The sequence below is a fragment of the Lathamus discolor genome, chromosome 3, assembly GCF_037157495.1.
Source record: "Lathamus discolor isolate bLatDis1 chromosome 3, bLatDis1.hap1, whole genome shotgun sequence".
NCBI classification, from domain to species: Eukaryota; Metazoa; Chordata; class Aves; order Psittaciformes; family Psittacidae; genus Lathamus; species Lathamus discolor.
The window spans coordinates 107,897,684-107,915,582 of NC_088886.1; the positions used below are offsets into that span (position 1 = coordinate 107,897,684).

The 17,899-nt window shown below is 39.2% G+C and overlaps 1 long non-coding RNA gene across 1 annotated transcript in view; it reads left to right on the forward strand.

The window, feature by feature from the left end:
- Positions 1-11,662, forward strand: part of LOC136011174 (uncharacterized) — a 45,467-nt gene extending 33,805 nt beyond the window's left edge. Inside the window, exon 3 of the long non-coding RNA XR_010611260.1 lies at positions 11,567-11,662. This is a non-coding gene — a long non-coding RNA (uncharacterized LOC136011174). The remainder of the gene's footprint in view (positions 1-11,566) is intronic.
- The last annotated feature ends 6,237 nt before the right edge of the window (positions 11,663-17,899 follow it).

Here is a 17,899-nt window from a genome sequence, read left to right on the forward strand (position 1 = left end):
CCTGCTAAGTAGCTGAATCTACAATAAATCTTAGCTGATGTTTTACGGTGTGAACAAATGTATTTTGCATCTTGCAAAACCCATTTTGGCAAACTGCTGTGTTCTCAGGTCTCATTGACTTGAATCAGGAATTAAGGGCAGAAGTAATGATTTAGAAATCATTTAGTAAATCTGAGGTGTAATTTTTACAGTCTGTTAGGAATTTCTACCTTCCTGATGCTGCTGGGATGGAGAGGGATACAGTTCTTGCTTGTACAAAGTACATGTGTGAATTAATTACAACAGTTTTCTGAGTCAGAAAAATAAGGAGCTATATTCCAGACACAAAGTACCAAAATCTGGGAAAATAGATGTTGTGAGATAGGCAGAGGGCTGGGAGCAATTATTTGCATGTATTATTTCAGATGCATTCTCTTATCCTTTATTTAGAGGAGGCATAGCAAAAAATATTAACAGCTTGTTATTAATTCATTGATGTGTACCAGCTGTGAAAAACAAGTCGAGTCATGTTCGGGATGGTACAATTCCGAAGGAGACAAGTATGAGGTATTTCTCAGTATGACCATCTTGCACAAGGATATCGCACCTGTGTATGGGCATTTTGCTTCCACTTTGCCTTCTCCCACAGAAAATCCCCTGGTGTTGAGATAATTCCCATACTCTAGCAGAATGAGCACAGTGAATGTGCTGCATGTCTAGGTGCTGCTGTAATACACGTCTAATAGGGACAATGGGCCACAAAGTTACTGCTCCTCTGGTTGGCAAGAAATGGTGGAATAGGAGCAACAGTCCAGGTACAAAGACTACTTAAAATAGGATGGGACAGTCTGTTAACTGCTTTCATTAGCGGGAGATAATATTGAGTCATAGCAAGTGGAAGAATGGGGTTAAACTGCATTGCCGCTGTCCTGAAATACAAAGACTTGCTGGCAAAAAATATTAAACAACTGTAAGATGATCTGATAGCATGCAGTGCCAGACACCTGACAAGGGGCAAGCCCAGGGCAAAATGCCCAGTTATGGCTTCTCTTCTCCCCGTCCCATCATACTAGGAGCCTGCACTCAAGCCTTGCTGAGCAGTGAGCGGCTTCTAGCTTGAAGACTAGGGCCAAATCTGGCTCTGGCAGGTGTCAGTCAGAAACATCTGAATATGAGTTGCAAGTACCAACAGAGTAAGGAAATGATGAATTCATCTTTAACAGGCGATTAAGCACTTGACTGTGCGTGCTAGTGAATGGAGAGTTGTTCCAAGGAGTAATTTATAGAGTAAAAGGCAGCTGGAGGTAAGCAAGGGAGACTGGGCTTTCCCTAGGAAGAAGTGTTTTCACCCTCTGTGAGCTGGCCAGCCAGTGCTGCCAGCAGCTGCTTGTTGCACAAATTTTACTCCTGCACAGTGAGAGGCAGATGTGCCTTTCCAGCTGTCCTGATGCCCTGCTGCTATGTACTGACTTCTGCAGCAGTACTGCTTATCCTAGCCTGTAGTGCCTGGTGCCAAGACTGGATCTGCAATTTATCATTTATGATCATTTACTTTCACCTCCAAACTATCTTCTGGTCTTGAAATAACCAAATTCCTTATTTCTGCAAGTGTTTGTTGGCCCACAGTTTATTTAATCCCGTTATGGAATGCATTTCTGTTATCCATATACCTCTATTTCTGGCAGTCTTGCAGTGGCTCCTAAATGACTTTAAAGAAGCCAAAGCTATTTAGTATGGTTGACTTGGTTCAGACCTAAGTGTCAAAAGACTACTAAAACATGTTATTCTGCATGAAGTGTTTCATGTTTATGTATGCACTAGAGTGAAATTGCTGTAGCATTGTTCTAGCACCTCTAAGGACATGTCACTGTGAATGCAAACAGAAGGTCAAGGGAGCAAAGCTGCCTGCTGCTAATCATGCTGAAAAAGTCATGTTGATGAAGTGTTGAGAAAAAGGCTTTGAACAAGTACAGCATCTTAAAGACATTTGCAGTATTGGGAGTGAATTTGCATTTAATATTTTTTGTTTCAGGATCATTCAATTTTGCTCACCTGAAGAAGATTATCAATAATTTCTTTGCGGTTATCCTCATCACCCCCATAAAAATAAGAAAAAAAAGGCACTTTGAAAAAATAATATTTTATATACACTCAATTTTCTTTTTTGAAATGGGAATCCATTTGCTAATGTATTTTCTGTGCATTTTTAAATATTGAACAATCACACTATGAGAAAGCCATGTACATAAATTATGCATACACGTGTACATATTGCTAATATGCTAAGCAGATTTCCTTCTCAAAATCTGTGAAAAATGATTAAACATTAGATTTAGTAGCCCAGTGCCAGGTAGAAGTTTTAAGAATTGGAACAGGATGCCCAGGGAAGTGGTTGAGTCACCATCCCTGGAGGTATTTAGAAGACCTGTGGATGTGGTGTGAAGGGACCTAGTTTAGTGGTGGACTTGGAAGAGCTAGGTTAATGGTTGGACTTGACTGTTTTAAAGGTCTTTTCCAACTATGATTCTATGATTATAACGTGCACATGTACATGTTGCATCCTCTGTAGCATTTTCCCTGGTACAGGTGGTGGTGGTAAGCTGAAATGATGAATTTTTTTTCTTTTTCTTTGGGATTTTGCATTTTATAAGCCCATTCTGCTTAAGACTGCTGAAGAACTGGCCTGCAGAACTGTTTATAATATGAATATTTAATACATAAAGGTTAAAATTGTACAAGAGAGAAAAATGTTCTTGATTGGGTTACACACAGGTTGTAACGTTTGGTGGCTAAAAGCCAAATACTGTGGTACTGTCTATAACTAAGTGGGAAGAATATGCCCCTTCTTACCCTGCAGGATAGCCATTCAGAGTCACTGAACATTTAAAACCTTTCTCCAAAAGGGAGTTACAGCACTATCATCCTTCCTTCCAGGAGCTAGTGAAACAGACTGCATGTTAAAACCTGACACATCCCCTGCGCTCTCAGGAGAAGAACAAAACCAAGCAGCTGCCAGGATTATAAAGGCTGATGGGCTGTTATGTGGTGGATAACTCAGGCTCCTGCTGACCTTACTCACACAGAGGGGCCATACTTTTTGCAAGGTTGAACTACCTCTAAACACTTTCTCCACTGAATTAAATACACACACTATTCCTCAGGCAGGCTTCCCTCACAAGTGCTTTATTACAAATACTTAATTTCTCAGTGAAAAACCCTGTGTTGCAGTCACTGCACCACACAACATCTTCGTGTTATAAAGTGGAATTTCTGTCATGTGAGACTTGGTGCCAAACCTTTGCTTATGTCTGTTGGATGGTGCTTCTCCTTCAAATCACATACTATAATTGGCAACCTTTTCTAGCACCACTGCCTTTCTGGGGATCAAGTCTGATGTTTCCTTTTGGCATGTAAAGCTGCTACAATGAGCATTTATATCCCTATAAAACACCAACTACGTAGCAGAGCCTTCCCTGACATTGCAAAGGATCATGCCACATTCATGGCAAGAAGGGAATACATTGACACAGATGGACCTTTGTGAGAAGTTCAAACAATGAAATCCCTTAAAATTTCCTGATATTTTGCACCTGAATAAACCAGGGCATAAGTGATGTCTCCTGGCCCTATCTTTCCATTTGCTCTGTGCTGTTAGTTTTCTGACATACATTCTAAAGACAGCTTATAGCTTCTTTCCTCCCTGAATCTTTACATGCAGTCTTCACTGGCAAAGTGCATCTGCCTCTCACCTCACTTTGAACCTTCTGCATGTCCCTGCTGGCCTTCTACATTCTGCTATCACTGCTTGTTTGAGATCATGCCTAATATATACTCTGGGTTGTTTCAGTCTTTACTCCTCTGTCGCTTTCATGCCTTAGTTTCCCTTTTTCCATCCTTATTTCCTCTTGACTGCTTCTGGCTTCTTGAATCTTGCCCTTTCCACCAGTGTGAATATTTCGTCCAAGTCTGTACTGAAAAGGAATAAATTTATAATTTCTTTTCTATTCAAGGAAAGCCTAGGTGAGTGTAATTGCACAGCACATTACCTTGTATTTATATAATTGTAATAGAATGCACTGAAGCACTATGCTATCAAATCATCTGGGGACTAGCTTTTATGCCATATAGAGGAATGTTTCTTCTAGTTTCAGAAAGTGCAGTTTAGAATAGAAAGTCAGTATCTTGCATGCTACGGCTTCCCTGTGATCACTTGGTTTCTTCCCCATCAAGACAAGAGAGGAGCAAGGACACTTTAAGCTCTTGAAATTTCCTAAACACCTATAATGGAGCAGTCTAGTGTGCTGCCCCTTAGGGTGGTCATAACAAAGGCATGATTATACAATAGAGAAGTGCATGGAAGAAAACAAAACATCTCCATGCATATACCACAGAAAGAAAATGATGTTGTCCTGGCATGCTAAAAATATTAATGAACAGGCTTTAGTCATAGTCAATGGACTGCCATATTCAATAGAGCTATGGAAACACTGTGTATTTAAAGATGTATATGGCAACTATAGGATTTAGTAGTGTTTGACTGACTTGAAATAGGCTCAGTTGCTCAGAACATAGAGTCTCTATGACCATCAATCTGCAAACACACAGCTGTTTCCCAGTGTGAAATAATCATACAGTAGAAAAAGAATGCTCCACTTGCATACATGGCTTTTTAGTCAGTGAGTATGTTTCCAGTTAGGAAATATAAATACTCTAATTTCCCATCATCTTACCAAATCACTTTCTGCATTCTTCCAATTTACACCATTATGTTGAATTAATCACTTATCTCCCCCGAGACCTAATTAGATGACAGTGAAAAGTATTCTTTTTTTTGTCCTTGTCTAAAGGAGCTCATTCTTTCCTCTCATCACCTTCTCTTCTCTCATCTGGGAATACTTTCTTCATTTTCCCACCTATTTGTCAATATTCAGCTCTGCAGTGAAGTGTTGGCAACTCCCCAGATGTTGCATGCACCTGGTTTTGGATCTTTTGATTGCCTAGAGAGCTCTATTTTTTTTGTGCCGATAATGTGTCATTTTGAAAGTTTTGCTTTTTTTGTTTAAGTCCTTATATCAGCTAAAAAGAAACCTTGTGAAAACATAAACTTTATAGATTCAAAAACTGGATAGCAATTTAGAAAGAGCTCTAACTGCTCTCTCAGTGTAAGGATGATGTGGTTTATCACCAATGAATGCTTGAAAGAGTTAAAGCAGAACAAGTGAAGAACTGCGCAGGCAACGCAGACTGCTTTCCATGTGACAGTTTGCTCTGATCAACACAAGTCACATCCTTCTCAAGCAGCCCTTCCTGCTCCCAACATCTGTGAGTGCCAGTTTTATGGACATGACATGGCCATTTGTTGTCTCATCAGTGAATGAAGTGTCCACTTTTTTCCCTTTCAGTTGGGAGGTAAATGGGAGGTGAAAGATTCTTTATTCACTCCTTGCCTACAATGTAGTACTGTAGCTTGTCTCAGGTTTTCCAGCAGCTGGTATTAGTTGTCCTTCCATGAGGGGATACAGAGAGTTAAATATCTCTCATATGTAATTAGCTCAGATTTTTTTTTTTTCCTTATGGCTTAGGGAATGATATCTGTATATCTATATATCTATATATATATATATATCTATCAAAGGATGGAAAAGGTGTGGTGGTTAATGAGATTGTATTGGACAGTGTGGTACCGGAGCATAACGTAAATGGTATGGAATAAGGAGTGGAGAATGTGCTGGTTTTGTCTGGAATAGAGTTAATTTTCTTCATAGTAGCTGCTATGAGGCTATGTTTTGGATTTGTGCTGGAAACAGAGCTGATAATTCAGGAATATTTAGTTCTGATGAGCAGTGCTTGCACAGGATCAAGACCTTTTCTTGTTCCCACCTCACTCCACCCCAGCAACAAATAGACTGGGGGTACGTAAGAAGCTGGGAGGAGACACAGCCAGGACTGCTGATCCTAGCTGACCAAAGGGATATTCCATAACATATGGCAGCATGCTCAGCATGTAAAGCTGAGAAGACGGAAGTAGGGACATTCAGATTGATGGCTTTTGTCTTTCTGAGTAACCATTAAATGTGATGCAGCCCTGCTATCCTGGAGATGTCTGAACACCTGCCTCCCAATGGGAAGTACTGAATGAATTTCTTATTTTGCTTTGCTTGTGTGCATGGCTTTAGTTTTTTCTATTAAATCGTCTTTTATCTCAACCCATGTATTTTCTGACTTTCACCCTTCGGATTCTCTCCTCCCATCCTACAACTCTGTGGTGCTTACTTGCCAGCTGGGGTTAAACCATGACGCCTGACCTTCAGGGAAACAGCCTGCTCATAAGAAGGTGGCTGTTGGAAGATGAGTGCCTGCAAAATTAAGGGCATAAAGAAAGCTGGGACAGACAATACAGAAAGCAAGAACTGAATACTGAAAGTCTGTGTAGTAAGTGGAAGGTCTAGACAGCAAACACTTTTATACCAAATACCAAATATTTCCAACAAAAGAAAGAAAAATTTAGCATGCACGTAGCAGCTGGTGTCTCACGCCTCTAAGTAAAAAGAATTTTCTTCTCCTCTTTTCTCTGAGAAGAAGCCAGTGAAGGCACCTAAAAGCTGAGACTGCACGAAGTGTAAGGGTTGACTGTCTTTTGTGAGCGTCTAACTAAAGGTATTTAGAAAAAGACAGGTGAGCCCTACGTATAGGATGCTGTTTAATTTACAAGTGTGTTGATCCTCTTCAGGCAGGAGTGAAGGAATGTTTTTACTTTATGGTTTTCTTTCAGTTTATAAACTTTGTATACATAAGTGATGATAGCTGGGGGGGGGGGGGGGGGGGGAATCACTGTGTGTATTCAATAGCTTCAAAAGAATATCGAACCTGAAATTTCTTTATGAAGAACTGATAAAATATTTTGTAAGTGGGGAGAAACAGAAACAGAAAGTTTTGTGATTGGTTCTCTAGCTGCATTTTTCTATCTCAAGTATTTACACAGCAGTGGTTCTTTCAACTGGGGAGTAAAAACACGTATATGAAAGCAAAATAAGATGACTGAATCCCAGATGAGAAACTGTCTTTTAGTTTCTTAACTGGCTGCACACATAAAATGAATAGATTTTCAACGTGCACTGTAATGCACCAGTAAGATTCATGCTGACTTTGTGGAGTTTTGGCTCTTAGTCATCCAGACATGGGTATAAACTCAGGATAATAGTCTTCATGAAACTGATGTGGGAGTTGTTCTAGTAAGGGTACCTTTGTGATGTGATGGTGTCATGTATATTGGTAAATTATCATACTAGTTTGGTTTTCTTTGCACTAAACCTTGTTTCCCTTAACTTTAAGCTGATGGGAATTTTTCCAGTTGAAAGGAGTTGGGTCGCAGATAGGTGTGCCTGTTTCCAGTGAAATAAGTGAAAATAGAAAGGAACTTGTCTCATTGTCTGCAAATGAGGGCAAATTTCAGTCATGTCCAATACAGACAAAAACCCCCAAAACAACTCAAAACAAAACAAAACAAAACAACCCCACCCAAACTCAAACTGTAGTGTTTTTCTTCTATTGACATTACTGGTGAACAAACCATAAGGAGACTCCAGATTTATGTCAATCACACGTGTTTAGTGTTTGGGTGGTGTGGGTGGCTGGCACTCGGAAGATCAATACATTGCTAGTGCAGTGAAAAAAGCTGTCTGATAGTGTCAGCTTGGGATCATACAATATTAATTAAAAGCAATTATATGATGAGACTATGTTCTTTAGGCACGTAAGAAATCCCTCCTCCTCTTCTATTTCCATGCTTAGAAGTGAGCCAGATGCTTACCTCCAACTAACAAGCAAAGCTGTGATTTCTTCTTCTGTTTAAGCACAACTTTGATGGGAGTGGTAACAAAAAAAAAAAAAGTTGTTAAATATTAGCATCAAAAGGAAGGAAGAATGTCTGTTTTGACCAAAAAACTGAGAGACTGATGATTAAGCTGATTATTATGATAGGATATTTAAAATTTCCAAATAACAAAAGTAAAAATACAGTCTAACACAGAGTTAGAGAAGGTCTGGCCTTTCCAACATACAGATGTCCCTGCTCATTGCAGGGGGACTGGACAAGATCACCTTTGTAAGGTTCCTTCCAACGCCCATTATTCTATGATTCAATGATAGTGTAGTATAGTAGTGCTGCTACACAACAGTCAGGTATCTTACTCTGGTTTCATCCACAAACGTGTCTGGTGGAGAGAAAAAAAGTCTATCCTGATGATGTCTTTATGTCTTGATTATCTCTGAAAAATACTTTCATCAATAACCTATTTCTTGCAAGCAACCAGAAAAGTATACCTGCAGTTTTCTGAAATGATTCCTTAACTAAAAAAATCTATTAAAATTAGAAACATCTGTGGTACATCTGCTGAAGTACAATATTAAGGAGGAATATGTCTTTGCATATGGCTGTATTTTTTTTTGTATATGAAACACAAAATGTTAGGATTATAATTTTAGGTATTTTTCCTACTTTTTAAAGCACATATGGTGTAAGCATAATTCAAACTATTGTTAATCAAAATCTATTAGAGAATTACTACTCTGTGTAAAGTGATTGTTAAAATAAGGGCATTGATGAATTTTTTTTTTCAAGGAGTCTGAAAGAAATAGTCAATAAGGGTATAAAACTTGAGGGGACTGTGGCTTTTTCAGTCCCCTTAAAGGACTCATTCTTGGTTTATTTGTTGTATTGTTGGCATAATAAAAGCCAGCAAAATTTAAGTTCTCTGTCAGTTTGTCACTGAAGATAATAGAAAGGGAGGATGAACTTGAGTAATCGTGTTAGAGGAGTGATCTGCTCATTTTGTGTAATAATGAGATACGGCTGAAAAGAGCTTATGTTCAAATTAGCATGCAGGAAGGTATGGAATGCAAAGCAGCTCTGGTAAAATAAGTGACTTAAAAAGCCTGACAGTAAATAGTTATTAACTGTTGTGCTCAATAGCACAACAACAATGCTCTTTTAGAAACTTTCTTATCTTGGTGATATGGTTGGTAACAGTTCTGAAAGTAGCTGGTAGATCATAGCCAGGAAAGTACGGCTTTCAGAACAGAGACACATGAAAGCAAGGGATCAATATGTACTTCGAGGAGCTTTACTTCAATGTAGTTTTTTTAAGCTAGGTAAACAGATGAGATTTGAGGCCAGATAGTCAGTGAATAGTCATGGAGGCAGCTAAAGAGATTTAAATATGCTTTATGCTCAGCTTGAATTTTCTGATGTGCCTCAAACTTCAGTGAGCTCTGGGGGTTGCAGGCTGTTCCAGTAGTTTCCTGAGGCTTGCTCTTGCCATTCATTGCTGCACAGAGCATTTTCGATTCTCTTTCTTGTCCAAGCAATGTAAGGAAGGTACAGGCTATTAACTGAGAAGAACTGTAGAAGGTTGAAAATTGTGGTTATGGTGTACCTGCGGTAAAGGAGTAAAGAAATTTGGTGTAACAAAGGCAAAATTGATGTCTTGATGAATATTTCCTATATTGAAAAAATGGTTGCTTTTCTATTCTCTTGTATTCTGGCTTTTAAAGTAACACTCTTGAGAAACAAAATAGTACCTACTAAACCACTGAGTGCATACGTGACTGGCAGGTGCCAAACAGTAATTATCAGGAGAAAAATCATTATCCACTGTGAGTTTGTGTATAGATGACTTTATTTCAAATGTCTGATCAAGTTTCACTTCTGTTCTTCACTGCTTTCCTTCCTTCTCATATTTACATTCTCCTCCTATCATGTTTCTAAGCATGGAGTCCTGCTTAGTGCCTGGTAGGTATGAGTTTTAATGGAAAATGAAGTAGTTACAAAGCAGGAACTCTCACGGGATAATGTTGCCACATATGTCATTTGACTAAAAATATTTTTTCATCATTGTTCTCAGACTAAAGCCAAAACACAGCCCTGCATCAGCTACGAAAAAGAAAATAATCTCACCTGAAACCAGAACATTTTGACCACTCGTCCACAATTGTGTTGCTGTTCTACAGCCTGCAATTTTAGCAGTCTTTTGTGCAGTACCAGTCTCATACTCTTCCTGAGTCTGTTAATCTACTTTCGATGTACAGACAATGTTAAATAATAGTACTTGTTCTGCCTCTTTTTCCTTTAAGAAAATGAAAATGAGAAGAAAAAAGACAGCAGTGCTCAATACACCATTTTTTAATAATTTTTTTTTTTATTTTTTTTTTTTTTGGTCAGATATGTGAAAACTGTTAATGAAATGTACTTTGGTCAAGTATTGAGTGTCCTTTTAAATTAACCAATATAAAATGCATCTACAGTTACTTTATCCTTTTCAGTAAACTGTGGTGATAGATCTAAACCATAGGGTGTAGAACTAAGTTAAGACTTTCTGATCACTGCACATCTTGGAGGAATTCAAGTGCTTGTTAAATGCAGCTCATCTCCTGTGTGTAGTCGTAGTATTTCCTGTCTTGGATATTAATTTGTAGCCTGTGTATCTAGGGGGGCTAAGTGCTTAGGAATCTACATCTTTGTGCCTTCCTTTATTCTTTTTGATCAGATGCAAAGGGCGATGGTGATATGTGTGCAAACAATAGTGTGCCTTCCACCAGTATTCCTGGGAATGCTGGCTGCTGAAGTTAGACATAGAGGTAGCTAAGAAGGACTCCTCTGCTTAGCTGTTGCGAGCTTGTTTCTCTATGTTGAAATCCTAGAACTGATTCTACCAAACCGTCATAGCTTCTGTATAAATTCAGTCACAAAAGAATGTCAAAGCAACAGCCTTGTGTTATATTTGGTATTCTGAAATTAATGTTCTGCATTTTATCCGATTCAGATTCTTACAAATATAGGAAAAAAAAAAAGACATAGTAAGATGTATAGAAAAAAAGAAGAAATGATGCTTCAGATGCTACTTTAGTCTGTAGTCAATTGGAATACATTTAAATGCTGCAGCTAGAGAGAGGCATTTAGAAAAGATGCTTTGCCCCTCTGCCTTGACAGTCTTGATCATAAGTGCTTTGTGCTAATGCTTGATAGTCTGGGAACAGGATGCTATCTAATGTATCCTCTAACTGCTGGTGTAATGGGAAGCATGTGCTTCCTTAGCATCTGCTGCCAGATGTTGGCAAGCACTCAGGGATTGAGGCCATAACCTTGTCCCTCACTGCTTGGGCATGTTGCCAGCGGTATATGCTGCCAACTTGTACAGTTTTCAGCCCGGCTGAGAATCGTACTTTGGTTTTGAGTATTTTTAGTTCACTACTGTTTTCACTTGCCCATGGACGCCTAACGGACCACTGTCATGACACCAGAAACAATGTTCTTATGTTGCTGATTGCTTGCATGTTAGGACTTCTTTTTCCCTCCACCATAGAATAGTTAGGGTTGGAAGGGACCTCAAGATCATCTAGTTCCAACCCCCCTGCCATGGACAGGGACACCTCTCACTAAACCATCCAACACAAGGCTTCATCCAACCTGGCGTTGAACACTGCCAGGGATGGAGCACTCACAGCCTCCCTGGGCAACCGATTCCAGTGTCTCACCACCCTAACCATCTTAAATTTCTCTTTAAATAATCTGCTTGTGTCTGTCTGACAGATTCCTCAAAGAAGCAGCAGCACTTTTTGAGGTATCAGTCTACTCAGACCCTTCTGCAAGGATTTTGAGGAATAATGAAATTTTGAGGAAGCTCCATGCTGCATTCTTCCTCTGTACCCTAAATGACACACTGCGTCTTCAAGCAGTATGGTAAGTTCATTAATTTTGCTTCCTTCCAACTTTCTTATAATCCAGAGTTGATGTCTTAATTTTACCACTGTAAATTTGATATTCAGCTTCTCTGTGATACTGTGGAATCATAGTTATTCTAGGATTATTACAAAACATCTGATTGGCTTTTAGAGAAAATCAAACACTGCTTTTATTTTTATTTTTCACCTTGATAAGGAATACAGGCTTTTGAGATAAGTATTGAGAGTTAACCAATTCCATGCCTCAAGGCTGGTTGAACGTTCATGTGAATGAACTTAAAGCAGCGCCTTCTACATTTGTCTTTGAGGTCATAAATATGTTTCCTCTCAGTGCAGGCATTGCTGTCACTACTATCCATGTTTTACACTCTCAGAACCTGATTACTGGTTGAGGCTGTATCTTAAATCAATCTAGAAATTTTGGTTCCTGAAGAATGCTTAGTAGTGTATTGAATAATGAAACTGGAGCATGACACAATTTAATATTCTTGGCTCTATTTTAAATTATTTCCTTGGTAATTATAAAGGGTAGCAGGTGAGTATATCTAGTGACAAATGTTTTTCTTCTTGAGCACCATGGATAGTAACAAGGCAGGCTTCCTTTCACAGCCCTGACAATCTGACTTACAGTGATCTTGTAGGATAAGGAAAATATCACTTTACTTGTGCACAAGACCATTGTCTTTTCTGTGCTGTTAAGACTTTTCAACAGAGGCAGTAAGTGAGTTGAGCACATGTACCTCATAAAAACTAGACTATGAGGACTTTAATGTCCACAGGGAATGGAACAGCCTTCACTGTTTATGGTCATTGTGGAAATTCCACATTGGCAAATGTCAGGAGATGCGGTTTCTCCACTGTTAAGACAAAAAACTGGTTTGCGTCGTTTGTGTCCAACTTCAGTTTGAAGCTAAAGCTCCAGGGAGACTATATATTTGAAACCTTATTCTTTGCCCTGCTAATCCATCCCCTCCAGTGATGCATAAAAGCTCTACTTCTACTTTATTTTTTCTCCCTTTCTATAGAAGATATGTCTGTGCAACAGTCATTCCTTCTCAACATTCATCCTGGGAATATTATCTTCCAAATGGAAAACAAAAGAGCTTGCATGATAAGAGATTTGTATCCTGTCCTTAATAGTCTGCTGTGTAGAACTTGTTGGGAAAGTTTTTGTTAAAAAAATTATTGTTGCATGTGCCTAGGATGTGGGAGACTGAAATATGGAGCAATCACTTAAATTTCCTCTGATACTGGCTAATGGCTGTTTTGGAATAAGCATGCTTTTTTCTTCTTCATGAGTGTTCCTGAAAGGTGACATGATTTCGTGCTTCACCATGTTAACATCCTTCAAGGAGCAGATTTGTTGTATTCTCATCAGCTGTGGCTTTACTTTTTTAGGTATATTTATTAGGATGGACAGCACGCAAACAACTGGAGTAGGTGTCTTAGCTCAGTGGAAAAGAGCTGTGACATCTCTGGGAACTGCAGGTGATTTGAGCCTAGATTTCTTTTTTTTTTCCATGTATACGCACAGACTGCAAGTGCCTATGCCTCCAGAATTGCAGAGAAATGGTTTATTACCACATACTGAATGATAGCCCTGGTTTTGTAACAATTAATTTTAGTATATTGGACTCCCATCAGTCCTTATGCAAGGTTAAAGTACCTAATTAATGATGTCTAAGGAGATTACAGTTAGAAGTTGTGTACCAGAAGGCAAAGGAGAAATAAAAAAATTAGTTACAAAGTGTATATTGTATGCAGAACTTACAATATACAGCCAAGCTTATTCCCTGGCTTGGTAATTAATGTACTTGTGTTGTGTCATGCTGTAGCTTGCAACACAACAGATAAATGAAGTAAGCAGAATGCGCAGAACAAAGTTTAAGTTAGGAATTTGCATTGCATGGGTAAGGTACTTTGCTCTACAAGTCACCACTGAATTGCTGTTGTAAGAATTTGTAGAAGCTGCTTTGAATGTCTTAGAAGAATTTGTTTGTAAAGAAGACTCTGCGTAAATGGCTAGCTTGTATAATGGCTCCGGAGAGATTTAGCAGTGCATTTCTCCAAGTTTCCTTAGTTTATACTATTTCTAGGACTGTTTGTCTTTCCATGTAACGTAGTGATCCAGTCTGCCTCATTTGCTTATGCCTACAGGAACAGCTTCTGCCTACAGGTAGCTCAGATGGTTTGGAGTGCTGAGTAGTGGCAGGCACTGCTGTCTCTGAAGGTGCTCCTGCTGAAGGCTTAGAGACAAGCACAACCTTATTTATATTTTATTGTATACTAAAACTACAGATTCTAAATGTTGGGTATTTTTTTGTTTGGTTGTTTTTTTGTTGTTGTTTATTTATTTATTTATTTATTTTAGGAGGGGAAAACCTCCCAGTATCTGATATAAAACTTCCTATCTTTTTTTGAAAACAAAATCTAAGGAAAGAAAACTGCCTTCGTCCTATGATGTGGTAACAAGAAATACTGAACTTCAGACTTTAGATTGCCTGCTGATTCAAAGCTAATACTAGTTTCCAGAAGGGTCATTGCTCAGCCTTTTAATCTCGCTGGAGAACTCTCCAGCATGCCAGTAAATAAGGAATATTATTTACATTGTAGCATCATCAGAGTCTTCCAGGTGGAGATGAAGGTGGTGTTGTTTTGGACACTGTGGTAACCAGGATTAAATGCCCAGTGTTCCCCAGAGATTTGTAATTTAGGGCTTTTGAAACAGTTACAGCTGGAATCCAAGAATTCCTGGAGCCAAATAAAATGCTAGATCCTTGTGAGTCCAAGTATGCCTTGTAGTAGAGATGCTCTGATGTGACCTTTTCAGAATAAAATGGATTCAGAGATATTCTTGAAACTGCTGGAGTGATCTGTGTGCATGCACTGACCATGTTGAGAAAACAATGTGCAGGGTACATCCATTCAGTGTGAGATAAAAAAGGGGAAAGCCCAGAGGAGAGAAAAGTGGCAAGTGTCAAAGCAGAAAATTATAAAAAGCTAAACTGAAACGTATTCCTGAGAAACACTGGATAGATTCTTTTTTGCAAGTGAAACAATACTTTTTGCAAATAAACTACACAGTTCCAGTCAACTACTGTGTCCTCTATCTGTGATTTAATAAGCACTTTCCATCTTATTTCTGTGACTGACTGGAATTTAAATAAACAGAAAGCCATATTGAGTAGTGAAAAGGCTGGATCTTTTAACAGAAAAAGCAGTCAAGGTGGGTCACGATGGAGTGACATCACTTCTCCGAAGGAAAGAGCAGAGGTGGCTTAGATAATAAGCATCCATTGTGTTGCAATAAAATATAACTATGTTCATTCTCAATGTCAGTGGAGTAAATGTTCACAGAATCACAGGATCATCAGGGTTGGAATGGACTTCTGAAGTTCATCTAGTCCACCCCCCCCAACCAATGCAGGCTCACCTAAAGCAGGTTACACAGAAATGTGTCCAGGTGGGTTTTGAGCATCTCCCGAGAGTGAGATTCCACAACCTCCCTGGGCAGCCTGTTCCAGTGCTCTGCAGCCTTCAGTATAATGAAGGTTTTCCTCATGTTGAGGTGAACCTTGTTTTTTAGTTTATGGCCATTGATCCTTGTCATGTCACTGGGCATCACTGAAAAAAGTCTGGCACCATCTTCCTGACAGCTACCTTTGAGATATTTATATGCATTAATGAGATCTCAGTCTCACTTGTCTCTTTTCCAGGCTAACCAGGCCCAGCTCCCACAATCTCTCCTCCTAAGTGAGATGCTCCACAGCTTGAATCATCTTCGTGGTCCTCTGCTGGGCCTTCTTCAGTAGCTTTCTGCCTTTCTTGTACTGAAAAACTTGTACTTTATATGTTCAACCTGTGAAATCTGTTGACCTTCACCTGGAGGTTTGAAGTCAGCACTTACGTTTCTGTTGCATATATATTTTTCCAGAGAGAAATATTGTTTACGCAGGGGATGTTTTTAAAGTCCTTTGCCACTTGAAGCCAAACTTTAATAGCTGACTTTCCACTGGTCCCGAAATAAAAATGTTGAAACCATAGGTCAAATATCACAATAACTGTATAGGCAAATCTTGGGAGAATTTGTTGCAGGAAAACATGGACCTTTGTATTATGTAGACAGGTTTTCATCCGATCTGGTGACCCAGGTAGGAGCAACAACTATGTACACATAGTCACCACCGTGCTTCCACCTTTGCTTCTTCAGAAAAGAATCTTGATTATACATGATACTGCTTGTATGCATGAGGATTCTCGAAGTAAACACTAGGCAGAGAGGGTTTAGTCTGCAGTAAAGTCTGACTGTACACTGTGGGTGAGTGTGGAATGGGCTGTATTGCATCTTGTGGAACTAGAATTCTGTAAATCAAACAGTTCAGAAAACTGTTTTGTTTTTCAGTTGTGGTGGTGGTTTTTTTTTTTTTTTGTTTTGTTTTTTTTAGGCTTCTAGAGGATATTAAAAAAATAGAGAGTAAATTAAAACCTACTTTTTTTAGTGTTAGCTCACTAGTTTTAATGTTACCCTCTGGCTAGCTCTGATCATTCCTATAATTCTGGAAGCTGAGAGTCCTATGTGATTTTTTTGTTTCTGTAGCTACCTTTTATTATTAGTAGCATTAGTATTTTTATTTTCTTCTTGCAGCCAGAAGATAAGAATTCATCAGCTCCCTCTCATCTCAACATTTACCTTTCAGGCTTCGTTCTTAATAGTCTCTAATAGTTCTGTTGCTATTCATTTATTTGTTTTCCCTTTTTCCAATGCAGTAAGTATGCCAGGTCATGCCCAATTAATATTGATCAACTTCCCAAATTATGACTCAGGCTATTATTGGAAAAATCTCTCCGTTTTTAGTAATAAAATTATTTCTCTAAGTGTAATTCAGAAAATTAAACTTGCAAATCCAGCAGTAACCTTTGCGCATCATTGAGCTTTCAGCAGTGGGATATAATCTGGGAGTTTAATGCTGGCAAGTCATCTACCAGCACCAGCAGTGATTAGCTGCAGAGCAGAAGCAAATAGGGTGGTGTTTGGATTGGACCTGTGAGTTTTGTACTGGTGAAGTGATGCTTATGCACCCTGCAGGAAACCTTTGTGCTATTGCTGTGCCGTGGCAGATCTTAGATCAAGCTAGCTTGTTTCCCTATTTTTAGATTTCTTGCTTTTCTGCAGTTTTTCCTCTTCTCCCTTCCCTTCCCTCCCTCCCCTCTCCTTGCACCCCACCTTCCTTGCAGAAAGCAGTCTTTGTCATTTGCCACTACTACTGGTCATCTGCACTGTCATCATCCACTGGCAGCTCTTCCTCACGGTGGTGATCTACTGAAAGAAATACTATCTTCCCTCCATATTCTCTACTGCTGTTCTCGTGATTTACTTTCAGTCTGTCCAAGTCTAAACCATCTGGCTGCCTGACTGACAATACTTAGAGGCCATTCAATTTACATTACTAATCAGCCTTGTGGTACTCAGTAGGGTTGGCTCTGCAAAGTCTGAAAATGTCTGGCTCTGAAAAGGTGGCTGAACTATGCAAAGCTAGGATGGAAGTTTTTCATACAGTCCACCTTTTGGTGGAGTAGGTCCCTCCAGGGATTTCACACTCTTCACAAGAAAGAAAAAAAAAACAGCAATACGATGGTCTCACGGCACAGCTTTGGACCATCAAGGTAACTGCTGAGAATTCTAGGGGCTATTTAGGTAAAAAGTGTTTCTGTACAACTTGATACTTCTTTCATCTGTCCTGCTTTAGTTATAGTAGGTTTTTCTCCCATCCCTTACTTCTGAAAACAAGGCTCTCATCTATTCTCTTTATCAATGGAGCTGATACTCCTCCAGATGACTTAAAAAAGGGCATGTTACTTTCAAAGGTTCATACAAAATGCTGGACTAATGCCCCTCAGATTCATTTGGCTGGAGAGATATTCAGCAGATGCACTTCTGAGAATCTGCCCCATGTGTTGGTAACATCTGCTTCTCAGTACATGTTTTTGGATCAGCTTTCTGATTTCACAGTGAGCCAATTTCTCCATGAAGGCCTGAGAGAACACAGTGATTCTTTGCTAGTTAGAATAGGAAAAGGGAATGTGGACCAAAGAAGTAAAACATAGAGGCTTTTGGCTCCTGACTCCTCCTTAGGTTCTGTAACACTGATGCCAGGAAAGGCCATTAGGGTAATTTTGTCAG